This window comes from Perissodus microlepis, chromosome 6, assembly GCF_051167445.1.
Source record: "Perissodus microlepis isolate ML-2025 ecotype Zambia chromosome 6, ASM5116744v1, whole genome shotgun sequence".
NCBI lineage: Eukaryota > Metazoa > Chordata > Actinopteri > Cichliformes > Cichlidae > Perissodus > Perissodus microlepis.
Window position 1 is genome coordinate 18,211,256 of NC_140466.1, and position 18,244 is coordinate 18,229,499.

An 18,244-nucleotide genomic window follows, 5' to 3' on the forward strand; every position below is an offset into this window, starting at 1 on the left:
CACAGCCACTCATGGTGAATGAGTGCCAAACAGACTTGAAAAGATGAGGCGAGTCCAAACACACACTTTCTCACTCAGCGCCATCCTTTGTGTGCACCCACCCACCCCCACCCCATTTCCCCCATCCATCCTGTGTCTGCTTGTGTCACTGCTTCAATCTAAACTGAGGCTGCTTTTTACCCATTAGCCTTATTAATCTTTTTAATCATCAGAGTGTTAACACTCGTTAGCATCACTGTTAGTTGCATTCCAGTCCAGTGAGGATTAACATCCAGCAGGTTAGTCATGATGTCAACGACAGCCTCAGGAGCTAAACATGCACCATAAGCAGTCAATAGGTGAGTTGTTCTCAATTACTGACCAATGCAAGATAATTACACTTTGTGACACTTCAAAAAGCGTGGCGCGCGCACACACAGATGTTTAAGTGTTTGTACACACAAGCACACAATCACTCTCATATGCACACACACGCACGCACACAAATACACAAAGTGAAGAAGTGGAGCAGATTAATGAAGCAAAGCAGACAAGGAGGGACGAGTTAAATGAAGGGGAGAAAAGGAGCTTTCCCTTCCACCTCATTCTAATCTGTTGTGATTGTATCCATAGTCAGGTCTGTCTATGGCCAGATGGCCCACAACACTACAACGCATGCACGCACACACACACACACACACACACACACACACACACACACACACACACACACACACACACAAGGATGACCAGAAACCCAGATCCTCATGGGAAAGCAATATCAAATACCCTATATTTGCTAAAATGTCAACCTCCCATTACCTATATTATTATATCATGTTCAGTATAAAAAAAAGCAGAAAAGGAAAAAAAATTAAATGTATGACGAAACAAAATAAAAATCAGAGAAAGGCTTGTATGAAGATAGATTAGAGGGAAAAATGAAGGACAAAATAAGGCTTCTCCTTTTTTATCTTCTCTTGTGTTGTTGTAGTGTGTGACTGTTTTGACCCACTGGCGAAAGGGTTTGTGTTCAATCACACTTTCCTCTGAGACGGAAATTAAAGTGCTCTTTTTGGAGCCTTACGGCACACACATTCACACACATGCACAAAGGCTCTGACTTGCATTCATACACAAAGAGACACACATTTCTGCTCTTACCACATGGACTCACATGCACACACTGTGCTTGTCTTTCCCTGAATAACCAGCGCCTGCCTGCCTAGCTGGCTGGCTGGATGCTCTGGGGCAAGTCTGACATGAATCCCGTCTGATGCCTGTTTTTGCACTCCGATAATTCAATTAGGAGAGAGGATGGCCCGTGCCCTGCTGCACACACCGATCAGAAGTTGTGCCAAAACCCCAGGCCATTGGGTTATAGTGAGAGGAGGGATACATTACATGATGTTACCTGCATGCACTGACAAGAAGAGACAAGGCGTGACCTATGGGGCATCTTAAACGGCTCAGTGGCAATTTGACCAGACCAACTCTGCAGGGAGGCTGTTTAGATCCACTAAACCATGGACACATACACAGAACACAGTTTCTATGCAAAAAAATAAGCGTGTGTGAAAGATGAAAACAATTTGCATGTATGCAGTATCTGCGGTGCACAGTCTGCATTCAGTTTCCAACAGTAGTCACAGAAAGGCAACAAGTTAAAAGGGAAAAATGAATAATTTAGAGGAGAAACATTACAACATTACAGTTGCCCCTTTTAGTGACAAAAAGAATCACTGAATGGGTTACTGAGCATAAATGTGATGTGAATCATGTTTTAGCTGTCAGTATTACCAGATCTCAAGCTACTTCAACATCTGTAAAAGATTTTGGGCATGTTGGCAAGAGTTCTCCAACACCATCATCAGATTGCCAAAGGAAGAAATTTCTTTTAGAAGACTGCCATGAAATTCTCCACTAATATTCCACACAACAGCAGAACCAAGGCCAAAAACAGAGGCACTGAAAATGTTTTCTGAACTCATGGTGGTCCAGCACTTTAGCATATGTATAGCACCATGCTACAACAAGGCAACTCAAAGTGACATTAGAGATAAAATGCAACACAATATAAAGGAAACATCAGACAGTATAAATGCTACATAACACACAGAATAGCTACGTAAAATAAAAAATATCTCTTTGAAATTGAGCCAGTGCTGCATTGCACCAGTGTTTGTTTATTTAAAGGCCAGTTTTTACAGATTTAAAGGTGAAAAGGGGCAAAAAAATGCAGACAGAGGTGGGATGGGGTGCAGCAGAGGCAGCACAGAGCCGATCATGGATTTTGCAAATATGCAATTTAACTCGTAGACTTCTAGGGTGCTTCCATTTAAAAAGAAAAGGATATTGGTTCTTGGCTAAATGAAATCTCTAATAGCCATTTGCTTATATTAAAGTAATACAAGTAAAAAAAAATGCAAAATGATTCAATCCAAACTGAGCTGGAATGAAATACAATATGTACAATACACACAGAACTCATACACAGTAAAAGACACACATTCTCAGCTTCACTAGTAAGAAACACAGAAAACTCACTCACCCATAACACCCACCCTCCACCCCCATCCCACCACGCACACACACACACACACACACTTACATACACTCACACACACAAATGCATTGCATTTCTTGCCCTCCTTCTACTTCACTGCTCTGCTAATGTCATTCTTGACATGACACCAATGTTTTTTCCTTCTCACACATGTTGACGAGCAGTGAACATTATGTCCTCTTAACTAGGGCAAGCAGAAGGCCAGCGCAAATGTTCTTGTTATCTGTGAAATTCATGTATGTGTGGAAGTTGGTGTACGTGGTATCTTTAAAATGGGAGCGCTATTGTTGGAGGGGAGATTGTGCCTCTGAAAGCAAAATTCACTCAGGAAGCATTTGTTCCGGGAGGAGATGAGTAAGGAGATGAGTTGTTTTTCCTACGTAGCCACACACGCGCAAACACACTCTGGTCACATAAATACACACACACAAAGATGCACGGGCTCTATTTCCCACACACCATTACATACTTACATACACCCCTCCGGAGGCAAAGAGAGGGGAGATGAGTTGATGGAGGGTTGCAGGTAGTGGATGATATTAAGGGTGTTTTATTTTTAGGGGGTGAGGAAAAGCACAAAGCTTAGACTGCACCCTTTCCACAAATGAAAACAAGAGGCATTAAAAATAGATGAATAGAAAGCCCTCCTTCCGGAATCATGGAGAAATTGAGGTAGTGAAAGACAACAAAGGGGTAATGACCGAAGATGGAGGTTATTTATCCCTCTGCTGAGTGGTTTTACTGTGACCCCCTCAGGGCACTGTGCCTTCAAGCCACACTCACATTCACACATATACACAGTTCACAAGTTCAGCAAGACCCCTTTAACATGGGAACTGGTCACATATGGTGTTCTTTACAAGGTTAGACATTCACAGGCTAAGCCTGTAGCCTTTATTTTATCATGACATCCTGCTGAGATAGGAGGGAAACCAAGCTAAGAACATGGCGGGACTTACACATCAGGAAAGATGCATTTAGAAAGAAGATGAGGAAGAGAGGAAGAGCAAGAATTTGAAAGACACAGCAAAAGCAAGCAAGGGAGAGATGGGGGCATACAATTTAAATGCCATACTGACAGAAACTAATTCAAAGCCTTAACAACTCCCAATAGAGTCATGTTTCACAGTACCAACTACTTTGAACTCAGGGAGAAGAGCTCGTTCTTTAAATCTGAAAACTTCCTGCAGGCGGTTCCTCACAGTGAGGGCAGACATTGTGATAAATTTCTAACCCGTATTTGTTGACAAAGCTGCTGGGACAGTCAGCAGAAGGGGGTCTTGGGAACTCCTGCTGCAGTCATCTAGATTTTTTATTTTTATTTTTTTATAATCTAAGGGAAAAACTAAAAGATTGAATTTATGAGTAAATATAAAATACCCCAGTTGCCAACAATACACATAGAAAAAACACATAGATTTGACATTTACTTTTGTGCAGGTCTTAAGAATTCTCATTGCACTAGGATGAATAGTATACAAAAAACATACTATTCAAACTCAAAGAAAGAAAAACTGTTCTCACATAAACTCTATCAACCTTCAACCTCAAACTTAACAGACCATGATCATCAGACTCAGCCATATGGCTTTTTAGTTTTAAATTATATCTGAAGGAAAAAATACACTTTTTGAAACTTTGCTTGGGTGTGGGTGTACAGCAATACAGAAACAAGCAAACATGGTATAAAAGTGATGGTTTAATTCCAAATTAGAAACTTGAACTCAAGAATTACAAACCATGAGCTTCATTTATCAAACTACATGTTGAAAGAGCTCTAAAGTGCTCTCCATTCAAATACAAGCAGTGTAAAAGAAAACTGGTATTTATCATATGTGTGTACACACAGCAGTGTGAACTCTGCATGAGCAATGTCATTTACAGAAGAAATTAGCTAGAAGGCTAAGCATTTTTCTTGAAAGGATTTCATGGCATACTTGTCAACATTGACATGGAACAAGTTAAAAGGCTAAACATCACTCTACAGAACAGTCAAAAAAGGGTGACTAAATAAGTAAGCGCTATCGCTACTGTTAAGGAGCGGTTACAGAGGTCAAAACAAAGTAAAAACATATTAAAAGCTTAAGGAGAACTGCTGCAAACAACAAAGAAATCATTGCCACAGAAGGGGGACAATCCATCTCTGCAATATTGCCTGTGGGTGAAAAAAACATTCCAGTAATTGGTGAGACACTGCTGGCAGGAACGATCCCTGAAGGTGATACAGATTGCTACGGTGAATCTCAACAAAGCCCGAAGAAGAGTGGAACAAATTTTATTTTTATTGCCTGATTATCATTTCGGAGTTGTATAGCTTATTAGTCACACTTGAAGAAGTGAAAAAGGGGTTTTGTACAGATGAGGGTACCAGAGTCAGAGAACTGACCAGACTCTAGAACAGGGGTGGGACTCTAGAACAATATCAGTCCACGAGGGCCGGTGTCCTTGCAGGTTTTAGATCTCACCTTGGGTCAACACACCTGAATCACATGATTAGTTCGTTACCAGGCCTCTGGAGAACTTCAGGACATGTTGAGGAGCTAATTTGGCCATTTAAATCAGCTGTGTTGGTTCGAGGACACATCTAAAACCTGCAGGGACACCGGCCCTCGTGGACTGAGATTGCCCATCCCTGCTCTAGAAGCTCTTCTTGGCTGGGAGTGGCTTGAGCAAGTTGATCCACATCAACAGAAAAGAAGTTTCCTAAATCTTCCAGTGGTTTTTACTACTTAAAATAAATGCTGAATAATAAATTAAAATTCATGTTTATTGCACCTATAAGAGAACTGCATTTTTATCACATGTCAGCTTTTAGAAGATGATGTCATTAAAAATCACATTATTGTTTAATAATACAACACAAAACCCTTTAACATTTACTTACTTGCTAAATAAATCAAGTGTAACGTGCAGATAATCAGGGGTTAAGGTGGGATTTGGCAGGTTGGGAAGCACTAAAATCTTGTGTAGCGATGCAGCTGGTAAAAATTACTCAGAAATTTGATTTGCACTCTTAGTGCCAATGACCTGGCCTGTGTGGCTCAGAGGTAAACTGCTCTGCATGGATTTAGAAAAAAACAAACAAACAGATGTTACAAGAACTACTACACTACTGGCTGCTTTTCAACCTCCAACTACAGTTCTGCAGTTAAACTGACTTAAAGCGATTCAACCATTTACAAATAATTATTTTTTAATGTTAAAAAGGGACAAGGGTTAAGAGATTAAGGGTTAAGAAGGTTATTTTGGATAGGAGACTTTAGCGTGACCACCACCCAGGGCAGTTTCTTGTTTTCACGGACTGCTCAGTTAGATTTAGGCATTAACACTAATTGCCTAAGGTTAGAGATTTGTCATGGTTTGGGACAATTGTGAATTGAAAAGCACGACCTAGCTCATTTTTGATTCAAAATTATAAACTATGAACTAAAATGAATGAAGCGTAGTACATAATACTCCAGTCATGTGAAAAAACAAAACAAAAGACTTTTCACAGGACTCTATGAAAAGCTAAGTAAAATCTTACTGACTCTATAACAGTTAAAAGGGAAAGTAGCAGTCAGTTTCTGCTAATCAAAGCAAGAGGTAAGTACAGTATGTGTATCATCTGGCCTGTGTAAGCACTTAGATTTGATCTGATCACACATGATCTGTGCTTGTGGAGCATCAGTGGCCTGTGGGATAAAACAACACTGTGGTGTCATCATGTTTTAAATCTCTCTCTTCTGCTTTGCTAATTGGTAAAAGCCACAACCCGTACTACAAGACAAGCACAGCATCGTCAGGCCCACAGGGACTCTGGTGTCTGCATGTGTATGTATGATTGGAGGTGGGAAGCTGCTTAGATATTCAGGAGTGGCTCTGCATGGGCTGAGAATTATTATGACTTTTCAGATTTAAAACACGCATGGAATCCACAATTACTGTGGAAACGCAGGTAAGCTTCGTCAAGTCAGTGGTTATGGTTTATTATATAAAAAATAGATGTAACCACCACACCCTTTAATTAAATTACATTCAGTTTTATTTATATCCAACTTAGAACAATCAGATGATCTTCTGTGAGTGAGCACTTGGCAATGGTGGGAAGGAAGAACTCTCTTTTCACCATTTCCATAAACTCACAAAAACAAACCAAAACCTTGAACATGAAAACTAGGACTAGACTGGACTCAAGAAACTAAAGACTAAGAAACATAACTGAAGACAACGAACCAGGAACTATGAACTAGAATTTCCTCGGGAACCCAAAGGGAGAAAACACAGCATGGTGAGGGGTATGATGCGACAACTAGACAGAACTAAACCTACACTAAACATGAGGGGCACAGGAGCCGAAACCTAAGAACTATAGATCACATGACAAAGAAGAAGTAGAGAGCTAGAAATACAAAACAGAAACCAAACCAAAACATCATCATCATCATAAAGCATAAAGAAATCGAAGATCAATAATAGTACAAAACTCAAAACACTGGGTCACCAACCGAGGACCATGACAACTGGTTGGGGGGTAAGAGAAGAAGAAAAAGAAAGTGTGAGAGATTGGTACAAAGCACAAATTATTTGAGAGAGACAAGACAAAAGTTTACCAACTGGTAAGAATTTATAATCAGTGTTAGGAAGGTTACTTTTAAAATGTATTCCAGTACAGATTACAGAATACATGCCCCAAAATGTATTTTGTAACGTATTCCGTTATTCTCAATGAGAGTAACGTATTCTGAATACTTTGGATTACTTAATATATTATCAAACTACAACTACATGAATGTACTATTGCTGTGTGATTTATTATTATTACTGAAGGCTACTCGCCATACCAATACAAACTAGATTTTTAAATCTCAATATATAATGAGTAACAGTAGGGTGGACTTTCGGTAAGGCTGCACTTTTTCAGTGATCTTGTATAGAAAACTATTCCGCGCGTATATAAAACAGGCCTGCAGCTGCGAACCGTAGTAAAGAGACCTCTGACTAATACGGCGGGTTCCGTGTCAGGCTCGTAGCTGAAAACTAGCTTTTGCTGTCTGAGTCAACTTTGCTAGCGAGAGACAGAGAGAGGCGTTGAAAGGCTGCTCCAATGGAACTTATTGTTTCAGAGAAAAACACGAACACAGTGTACAGTTGAGTCTTAATAGCTTACTTACACCTGGGCTACGCTGCCCATGAGGCTACATTCTTTAGGGCAATGCCTGTAATACTCTACTCATATTGCCTTCATATTAAATAATTTTTTGAACAATAATTTTTTTAAATATTTCTTCACGTCATTATGCGGGCTGCAGGTAGAGGTGACATGGGTCGCAAGATTGAGACACAGGCATTAGAGCCTCTTAATGAGTGTGTGTGTGTTTTGTTTGGGTTTCCAACGGCGTGGAATTACCAGAAATAGAGAGGGCATAGCCTAACATATGAAACAGGAAAAGACCGCCGTGTAATCCCTTTGTTTCAACAAAGTAACTGTATTCTGAATACCACCTTTTTAAATGGTAACTGTAATGGAATACAGTTACTCATATTTTGTATTAAAAATACGTAACACCAGGACATGTATTGTGTTACGCCCCAACACCGTTTATAATAATTAAACACTATTAAGCATTAGTAAGGTATTAGTTAATACTTAATTAATCAAGTAAGTATTACATATTAGTATGTGATTTTTGAACATATATGTAAAAATGGTTTAGTCTTGCTTTACAAGTTCATACAGCATATAATTGTTTACAGTTTATAGTTTCTAAATAAAGTATGACATCAAGCCCAAACAAGTTATTTAGGCACTGTTAATGGTCCATAGTATCATTCAGAAAGTAAATGATTAACATCTTATTGTATAAAAATTATGAAATGAGCTAGTTGTTTGTGAATGTGTTAACAGAAGCTTCACAACTACTTATTTCACATTGTAAATTATGGTTAATTCAGGTTGTTACTTTACAAAGGACTTTGTGCAACCTTATCTAAAGTGTAGACCCTGTGTGACTTACAAAAAATATATAAATGAAACTGAAAGGGCAGCAGGACCTTGAGACTCAGCTATCTAACAGTCAGAAAAAGGAAACAGACAAAACACAAAGTTATACAAAACATACAAATATTTATTGCAGGAGGCAAACATAACTCACTTAACATTTTCAGAATACTGAAATGTAAGTAGGACCAGTGTCGGAGTTCGTAGGAGGGGTTAAGAGCAAAAGAGACACACGGAGCAGATAGAGTCACTGAAGATTTTAACTTGGGTATATTCTTCATTTAAAATAAAACATGAATACGTTTATCACAAAGGAATGGGTAATATTTCACATGACTTGTTTGTACTTGATGCAATACTTTATTTCGAAATTGTTTGAAAAATTGAAAATCCATTATTTTGATCTTTATTTATATGCGTATTAAACAAGACTAAAACATTCAAATCGATTCTTATAAACAACATGCTCAGGATTAGTAATGCTTTATAAATGATAAATTAAGTTTTAACTAATACCCTTCTAATGCTTAACAGTGTGTAGTTATTATAAAATATTTTCTCCCAAATGCAATAAATACATATAAAAGTTCGGGGGTTGAAACAAAAGTGAGTAGCAAAGAAATGCTTCATGTCGAACCCCCCGGCAGCCTCACCTGAATCTATGGTATGGTTCAGGGTCACATGATCCACCCTAACTATAAGCTCTATCAAAGATCACAGTTTTTAAGCCAAGTCTTAAAAGTAGAGAAGTAGAGGTGTAAAGACAGTAAAGGTGTCTGTTCTGAATCCAAACCTGCACTCTGAGAGTGAAGTCCTCTGTAGAGATTAGAGATGGCACGATATCACTTTTTTATGTCCGATACCAATATCATAAATTTGGATATCTGCTGATACCGATATGAATCCGATATAGTGTGTTTTTTAATCAATAAAACAGTTTTTTTTAATATATTGCTGCATTTTGTATAAGTTCATACTCAAGTTTAAATAAACAACAACACTAAAGCTATTCTGTTATACCTGTATGTAAAAAATACACTGCACCCAAAATATTTCATAGTTCAGCAAAACTGATCAATCTAATAAACTTAAACCTACTCAATCCTTCCTATTCTGGTATTTTAAAGAGTACTTAGCAGAAATATTAAGCAACCTAACTAATAGGGTTGCAAACTCCCAGCAAAAAAAAATAGGGAACCACCCCCCACCCTCCACCTCATGATGCTTAATCGACGTAATCAACTTTAATTTGATGCAGTGTGGAGAAAAAAAATGCACAGAAATAAATTGTTTTTCAAGAATAATTAAATAGATTCAACACCTTTCTTCAACAGAATTGCAGAAGGCACAGATGGTACCTTCCCAAAGGAAAAAGTACTATAGCTTACTAGGGTATATTAGACTTAACAGTTACTATATACAGTAATGGACTTCTATATATTTTACATAAGATTAAAATTTTGGGTGTAAGATTCAGATAATTATTTATTAAAAGCTAGACAGCAGGGATAGCTCAGCAGGTAGAGTGGTGGCCCCATGATCGGAAGGTCGGGGGTTCGACTCCACTGAACGGCTACCCTGAGGTACCCCTGAGCAAGGTACTGTCCTTACACACTGCTCCCCGGGCGCTGCATTGGTGGCTGCCCACTGCTTCACTGGGTGAATGGGTTAAATACAGAGGAACTATTTCCCTATGAGGACATACACACACACTTTACTTTACTTACATTTTAAATGAGAATAAGAAAGAAAAGTATGTCTTTGTGCCCCCTTTTCCCTGTTCATGCCCTATTGGCCCCCCTGGCTAAACTTTACTAGACCCGCCCCTGCACAGTTACCAGCCGTCAGCTACGTAGAAAAGGATCCTGGTGTAGAAAGTAATATTGAATAAATTCTAACAACAGCTTATCAAGGTTAAACGTGCTGCTGTTGTTCAGCCGCTGGTTTCCTCTTTCTGGTGCAAAGTGGGCCAAAAACAAACAAGAGAGACAGACTCGCGACAGAAAAGCCGATCAGCTGATCATTAATCAGTTTCACCATTGAAGTAGCAGCAAGAAGAGGCAGTCGCTCCATATATTGGTTTTTAAGCTTAACGTGGGAATGCTTTACAAACATTCAGAGATGAACTTACACACTTGCTTTACTTCTCTCTGGGATAACTTCATCGGAGATGAAATGCCGGTTTGGTAGCGAGGCTACAAATACACACAGCCGCTCTATCACGTGAGCACACTGCTCCGACATGCTACGGTTATGAGCCGAGTTACGCCGTGTCGCAAGTTTTGTGAGGTGCTTTTTTGATATTTAATTGATCGGATTACATTTTTTTATTTCTCTCCAATATCCAATCCAGTAATTTACGTCAGTATCGGACCGATACCGATACGTAATATCGGATCGGTCTATCTCTAGTAGAGATAGGTAGATGCCAAAACATTTTTAAGATATGATGGGACTTTATTATTCAAGACTTTGCACATGAGAAGAAGGGTTTAAAATTCAGTTTTAAATTTGACAGGCAGCCACTGAACTTTGAGGTTTCAAAATGAGATGAGATAGTGTTAGATACTGTTGTATGTTTGGTAGACAGAAGAGACCGTATTTGAATAAGAGGATGGAATGTTACATCATTAGCTTAACACTAGCAAGGTGCATCAGTTCACACATGTACGTGTGTATTGCAGAGACACAAATACCAGCCATGTGTTATCCAAATAAAAGCACTGACTTTTCTCAATTAACCGCACAGTAAGCAGTATTGTCATTTTAACTACATTTAAATCTTCCATGAGGCACCAACACCGCAAACATATTTCTGGTGTCAGTGCTAAGTGAACTGCTGCCAGCTACAGCTGCACATGTTGACCTGCTTTTAGAATAAGCCTCAAATGACACTTTGAACACTTATGTGCTGTTTTTAAGTTTTAAACCCTGAAAATTGCCACTCAGCCATTATCTGTCACATTCCGTTTAGAAAGTAAATTTTGCCATTTTTCTTTTACATCTGTTAATGTGTGTGGTAAGTGACGATGTTACATCTGAATGTAATGGCAGTGCTTTTGTTACTTCCCAGCACTTTCTCTGTTTGCTTTTGCTCAACCTTATCCAGTTCACAACTCCTGACAGCATGCTCAAGGTGGACAAGGTCAATGGTCTCAAGTGAATCTAAACAACAATTTTAACTTTAAACTGTCCCCTCTGCGAATCCTGCAATGTCCGTCTGGCAGTCATCTTGTGCCCTGAGCCGCCAGTGTCTCTCTGACAGGTTCAGTAGCTGCCTGGCAGTGGGTCATGTCTGAACACACGGGGCGCATCTTGTCAGGAACCTGATGGCTCTACACTGGCGCTGCTTATCTCATAGGTGGCCTCACTGGTGGCACTGTGGCAGGTGAAAGAGGAGTGAAAGGAAGGAGAAAAAGGAAGGGAAGGAGAGTCAATAGGGCATGGTAGTGTGCAGTGGAGAAGGGGGGGGGTTAATATACAGGGTGGACCATTTATATGGATACACCGTAATAAAATGGGAATGGTTGGTGATATTAAAGTCCTGTTTGTGACACATTAGTATATGTGAGGGGGCAAACTCCTCAAGATAGGTGGTGACCATGGTGGCCATTTAGAAGTCGGCCATCTTGGATACAACTTTTGTTTTTTCAATAGGAAGAGGGCCATGTGACACATCAAACTTATTGGTAATGTCACAAGAAAAACAATGGTGTGCTTGGTTTCAACGTAACTTTATTCTTTCATGAGTTATTTACAAGTTTCTCTTTGTTCACAGCCATTGACATGTCGGAAGAGGTTAACACGTGAGGAGCGGATCAAAATTGTGTTGATATCTGGTGAACGCAGTAACCAGGTCATTGCAGCAGATTTCAATGCTGCTTGCTAAGTTTCGTGAAACTGGTTCAGTGTTGGATTACCCAAAATGTGGACGCAAGAAAACTGTCAGTAATGAAGAAACATCAGTGGCTGGCCTAGCTTCATTCAGCAAGAGCCCACAGCGTAGCACTCGCCGCATGTCACTGGAGAGTGGCATTAGTCGAACATCCCTTCGGCGGATATTAGCTGCTCACAAATGGCACCCTTGCAAACTCCAGCTACTGCAGCATCTCAACGAGGATGACCCAGATCGGCGCACAGAATTTGCAGAATGGGCAAAACAAAAATTGGAACAGGACCCTCAGTTCACGCAGAAGATTTTGTTCAGTGATGAGGCAAACTTTTATGTGAATGGTGAAGTTAACAAACAAAACCACCGCTATTGGTCTGACACTAACCCACATTGGATGGATCCCTCCAAGACTGTTGGAACAACAAAAGTGATGGTTTGGTGTGGTATATGGGGTACAACGATAGTGGGTCCATTCTTCATCAATGGAAACCTCAAGGCCACTGGATATTTGAAATTGCTACATGATGATGTGTTTCCCTCTTTGTGCACTGAAGCTGGCACGTTCCCTGAGTTTTTCCAGCAAGATGGTGCACCACCACATTATGGGTGCCAGGTCCGAGCATTCCTAGATGAACAGTTTCCTGGAAAGTGGATTGGTCGTCGTGGGCCAGTTGAATGGCCCCCAAGGTCTCCCGATCTGACCCCCTTAGACTTTTATCTTTGGGGTCATCTGAAGGCAATTGTCTATGGTGTAAAGATACGAGATGTGCAGCACCTGAAACTACGGATACTGGATACCTGTGCTGGCATTTCTACTGCGGTGTTGCTATCAGTGTGTGAAGAGTGGGAGAAGAGGGTTGCATTGACAATCCAACACAATGAGCAGCACATTGAACACATTTTATAAGTGGTGAGAAACTTGTAAATAACTCATGATAGAATAAAGTTACGTTGAAACCAAGCACACCATTGTTTTTCTTGTGACATTACCAATAAGTTTGATGTGTCACATGGCCCTCTTCCTATTGAAAAAACAAAAGTTGTATCCAAGATGGCCGACTTCTAAATGGCCACCATGGTCACCACCCATCTTGAGGAGTTTGCCCCCTCACATATACTAATGTGCCACAAACAGGACTTTAATATCACCAACCATTCCCATTTTATTACGGTGTATTCATATAAATGGCCCACCCTGTATATATATATATATATATATATATATATATATATATATATATATATATATATATATACAGGGTGGAGGGGAGAATGAGGACAGAACAAAGAAAAGCAAGAGCAGACTTTCAAAAGATTTCAAGGCCGGATGGAAAATGTATCTTTAAGTATGCAAAATAAAGGGAGTAGAGATGTAAGAAAGAATAAATTGCACAGTAATACAGTGGGGAAAAGGGAAGGAAAGCACGAGTGCAGAGGCAATGAAACTGGTGAAAGAAAGAATAAGGCAAAAGCTATACTGTGATGAGAGTGATGCCACTTATTTATGTAAAACAAGAAATCGATAAACTATCGATAAACGATAAACTTAAACTAATAGCGAAATGTTGATGACTCTGAGCAAACTTGAGTTAAAAAGCATTGTGCGATGGAAGATCTTAACATCGAGCGGAGACTGAACCCAGATAAGAAAACGGAGAAAGGACATGCTGATAAACCTCCTTTGGGTCCTCTGAATGAAAGGACTGGTGGAAGAGGAGGAGGCAGCTGAACAAGCAAAGCAGAGGTGAAGACAGTTGAGCCACTTTAGCATTCAGACATCAGAGATACAAGACTGATAAAGCGGAGAGATACAAATAGGTCAGATTTAACTGTTGCCACCAAGGCTGATGCTCATCTCACTTTTGTTCTCTCCATTCAGAAAGAAAATTGCACTTTAACAGATGCAGAACAGCACCACCTTTACATTTAGATAAATACAGGCTGTGTATATGTGTAAAATGTCTGAACAGTGGATGTACAGCAAATATATGTACAAATAAAGCATCAGAGAATGGAGGCCAAAACTATCAAAGCAAGCACAAAAACTTTTAAGCTGGTTTGTGTGCCATGTAGCTGTGTGTGTGTGTGTGTGTGTGTGTGTGTGTGTGTGTGTGTGTGTGTGTGTGTGTGTGTGTGTGTGTCCATAAAGCAGGTACACAGGCATAGACATCACAGGTGACCTTTTAAAGCCGGACGGTGTGACTTTAATATCTCACCTGCAAGTCTTCTTCCCTCCTCACTGGCCTCCTCATCTCTCCCCTCTTTTCTATAATAGAAGCAATTACCTCTCATCTTCTCATCTTATCTAGACCCTCCTCCTCCCATTCTCCTTTTTTCTCCCTTTCTCTGTCATTTCATTTTTTAGCAGTCTCCTTTTCTTCCACCACACCCCTTAACTGTCAAAAGCCTCCTTTTGTCTAAAAAATGAAGTCGATTTTCTTAAAAGCTGACAGGGAGGTTCTGATGATGATTTGGCAGCGTGTCATTGCAACTAATGGCGTTTGGAGTTCCCAGCTTCACTGAACTACATTATAAAGTGTTTGATCTATACTCACCCTTCTTAGCACTCCTCTTCTTTTTTTCACCACAGAGATCTCTGACAGGCGTAGAAATGAGACGGAAGCCTCTAAGAGACTTTTCAATCTCTTCTGAAAGGAAATTGGAGCACAAGGGCGGGCAGGCTAGTGGGAATGGACAAAATCTCATATATTTCAGGAGTTTTCATAAGTTTTTTCATGACAGAATAGTAGTTTTAATATTTAAACTCCTCGATTGAGGTATTACGGTTCTGGACTGCATTAGAGTGTTGACACAGCTTCCCTTGTGCGAGTGATATTCGTCTTCAAAGCAGTGAATACATTTAAACCTGAAACCTTTTCCTGTGTTGAAGTGGGGCTTTGGCTATAGCCAAGTATCTGATTATGGCGCTTCTTGTCAAGAAAAGAAAAAAAAGGCAAAAGCGATTGTGGGTCTCGTGTCCTATCTGTATGCGCTAATTGTTGAGGCATTGTGTCAGCGCGCAATGGCGCAGACAGTAACAGAACAATGTTTGATTGAGAGAGATAGAAAGAAGGGAAGAGGAGCTTTTCAAGCTTTTCACATGTGTTAACCTATCGTGGTGTAATGAGTGTGTGCCATCTGTTTCTCCACCTCTATTAAAAACTCCTTCAGCGAAATCACATTACACACAAACACACTCTCCTGGTACCCGTAATTGCTGCGTGGGTAGCCACCTTTGACATCCTCAATCAGAGGACCTTCATGCTCACGCACACAGATGCATAGCGCTCACAGAGACACCCAAGTCCTTAAATACACACAAGAAAGCACAGATAGAAAATTGCAAGTAATTTAATGAGAATAAGATCCATTTCATACAGTTCAAAATCTCTCCTCTGTAAGGTTGTGCAAAAAGTGGATGGTGCGAAAGCAATCATCAACAGCATGTTTGGGGAGCTGTGAGTGTTGGATCGAGCTAATGAAGTTAAGAAAAGAGGTTTGAGGAAGTGTAGGCGGATGTCTTGCTAGCAATCTTAATAAACATCACATGCACTTTTAATTAACTACATTCTCATGTGACGACAACGTACTAACAAGACCAACGACACTCAATCATGCCTGAGGAAATGTGTTTGAATCCGTGTGTGTCTGTCTCTGTCTGTGTGTGTGTGTGTATGTACGTGGGTGAACACGTGGAGGTGTATGCGCCTGCTAGTGTGTGGACGTTTCCCTGCGTTGGTGCACTGCACCTCCCCCTCTTCATGCTCAGTGCCTGTGTGTTAAGAATTAGCGGAGACTCATAATTGCATGAAAACTAATTTCATCTCTGAAACCCCTATTTAATGGCAGTGATTTTATTGCCACATCCTCTGTGGCTATAAATTATGTGAATTACTGTTCTTTTCACTTATAAGTACATGCGAAAATTAAGCTTCTCAGTGGATAATAGATACAGTTTGAATAATGGTGTCTTGTAATGTGCTATAGACTATCTTCCATGCAAGAATAGACTGTGCAAAACAACTTTTAACAGCAGCTTATATACTAAAGCAGAACCTGTTTTTTTTATTATTAACTGTGATTACATTTTGGTGTTTATTTGAAAGCCTGATATTTGTGGCATCAGATCAAATCAAAGCTTCCACTGATCATAACACTGTGTAGAGGGTTAGAGGGCACAATAATAATTCCCAGAACAACAAGTCATGATAAAGAATCCTTCACATATCATTCCCACTCATTATTACAGGAACTGCCAGCAGATCAAGTCAGAGGAACTGACTTTATCAGAGCTCATATTCACAATTCAAACTTACCAATGACAAGAACAGATTTAAATAGAGCTGACATATAACAGTTTTTTTCACACTAGAACTGTTGATAATTATTTATTTGGCAGTTGTATTGCAGAAATATATTTTTTTAAAACTGTCAGTACATAAGCCTGTAGGTGAGCTGGTAACTGTCAGAATTTTGTTCAAATACTGGCTGTCATATCAGATTTATAGTCAGGGCTGTTAATCGGATATCTAGTTTTGATCTTGTCATTCTCTTTATTTAATTCTTAGGAAAAAATAATGCATACTGCCTGATTAATTCTGTCAACACTCATCTCATTAGAGTTATGTATTGATAATGAGATTTTCAAGTTTTCCTCCTTTCATCAGCTGCCCATCGCCACATTTGCTACACACAGAAGCATCAGTGTTAATGCTGTCCCAGTTTAGAAAATCCAGATTACCCAAAATGCAGGTCTGTTTGTTTGTTTGTTTGTCTGAAGGGGAATAAAGTTCTCAAGTTCTTTCCTCTCAGAAGAGTTTTGTTCGAGTGACATGTTGTTGACTGAGATGCTGAGCCGCATTTGAATTGTTGTAACTTAATGTCTTGCCCCCTGCTGGCTGCCCGTGTGGGCGTGTAAGTGTGTGTGTTTTGGAGAAAGGGAAGATTCTTTTGAGAAAATGAAAGCCATGCAGAAAGAAAAAGATTCACAAACCCACATCATATCAAAAATATCATATGAATTATATAATTTGTGTAATATGAGTTGATATTTAGCATCATCACTCCATACAAGAATACATTAGGCTCATCGCAGCGGCTAATTAGTCACTCACATACATTTTAAAATAATATAGTTTGCTTTGAGAAGACAGCCTTGTTTTATTAAATGTTATGTAGCATGACAAGATGATTATTAGTACACAGATGAAAGCTTAATGTCAATAAACGAGGTTGAGCAATAGCATAAACTATAAAACAGGACTATAGTAGCAGGCAGATATACTTTAGGGCTTTTCACTCTGTTTTCTAGAAAATGACTTGATTTTGTATGGCCAGCTGTATAAAAGCGCTCTGAGTGATCAGGTAGAAAATCACCATATAAGAAAATCTGTGAAGGTTCTCAGTCATCCAGGTCATCGTAGTCTAAGGAGCTTGGAAAGAAAAGCGTCTGGACTTCTTTAAGTTGCTTGAAGATGTTTCACCTCTCATCCGAGAAGCTTCTTCAGTTCTAAGGTCAAATGGTGGAGAGTCCCAGATTTAAACCCAGTGGGAGTATCCCCCCGCAGAGGGACAAAAGGACCCCCTGATGATCCTCTACCTAATCACATGAGCCAAGGTGTGAAAACGGGTGTAGGTCACAATCAGCCAGGATTTCGGGTGAGCTCATTGTGAAACCTAGCCCCACCCTATCATGTGATTTCCTGAGGTCAGATGGCCCAGGGTGTGAGTGGGCGTTAAGGTGTCTGGGGAGGGATCTCAAAACTGGATTATAGATGGCAGAGAGTTGGTGTCGTAAGCAACCGCCTCTGTTCAAAGATGGTCGCTC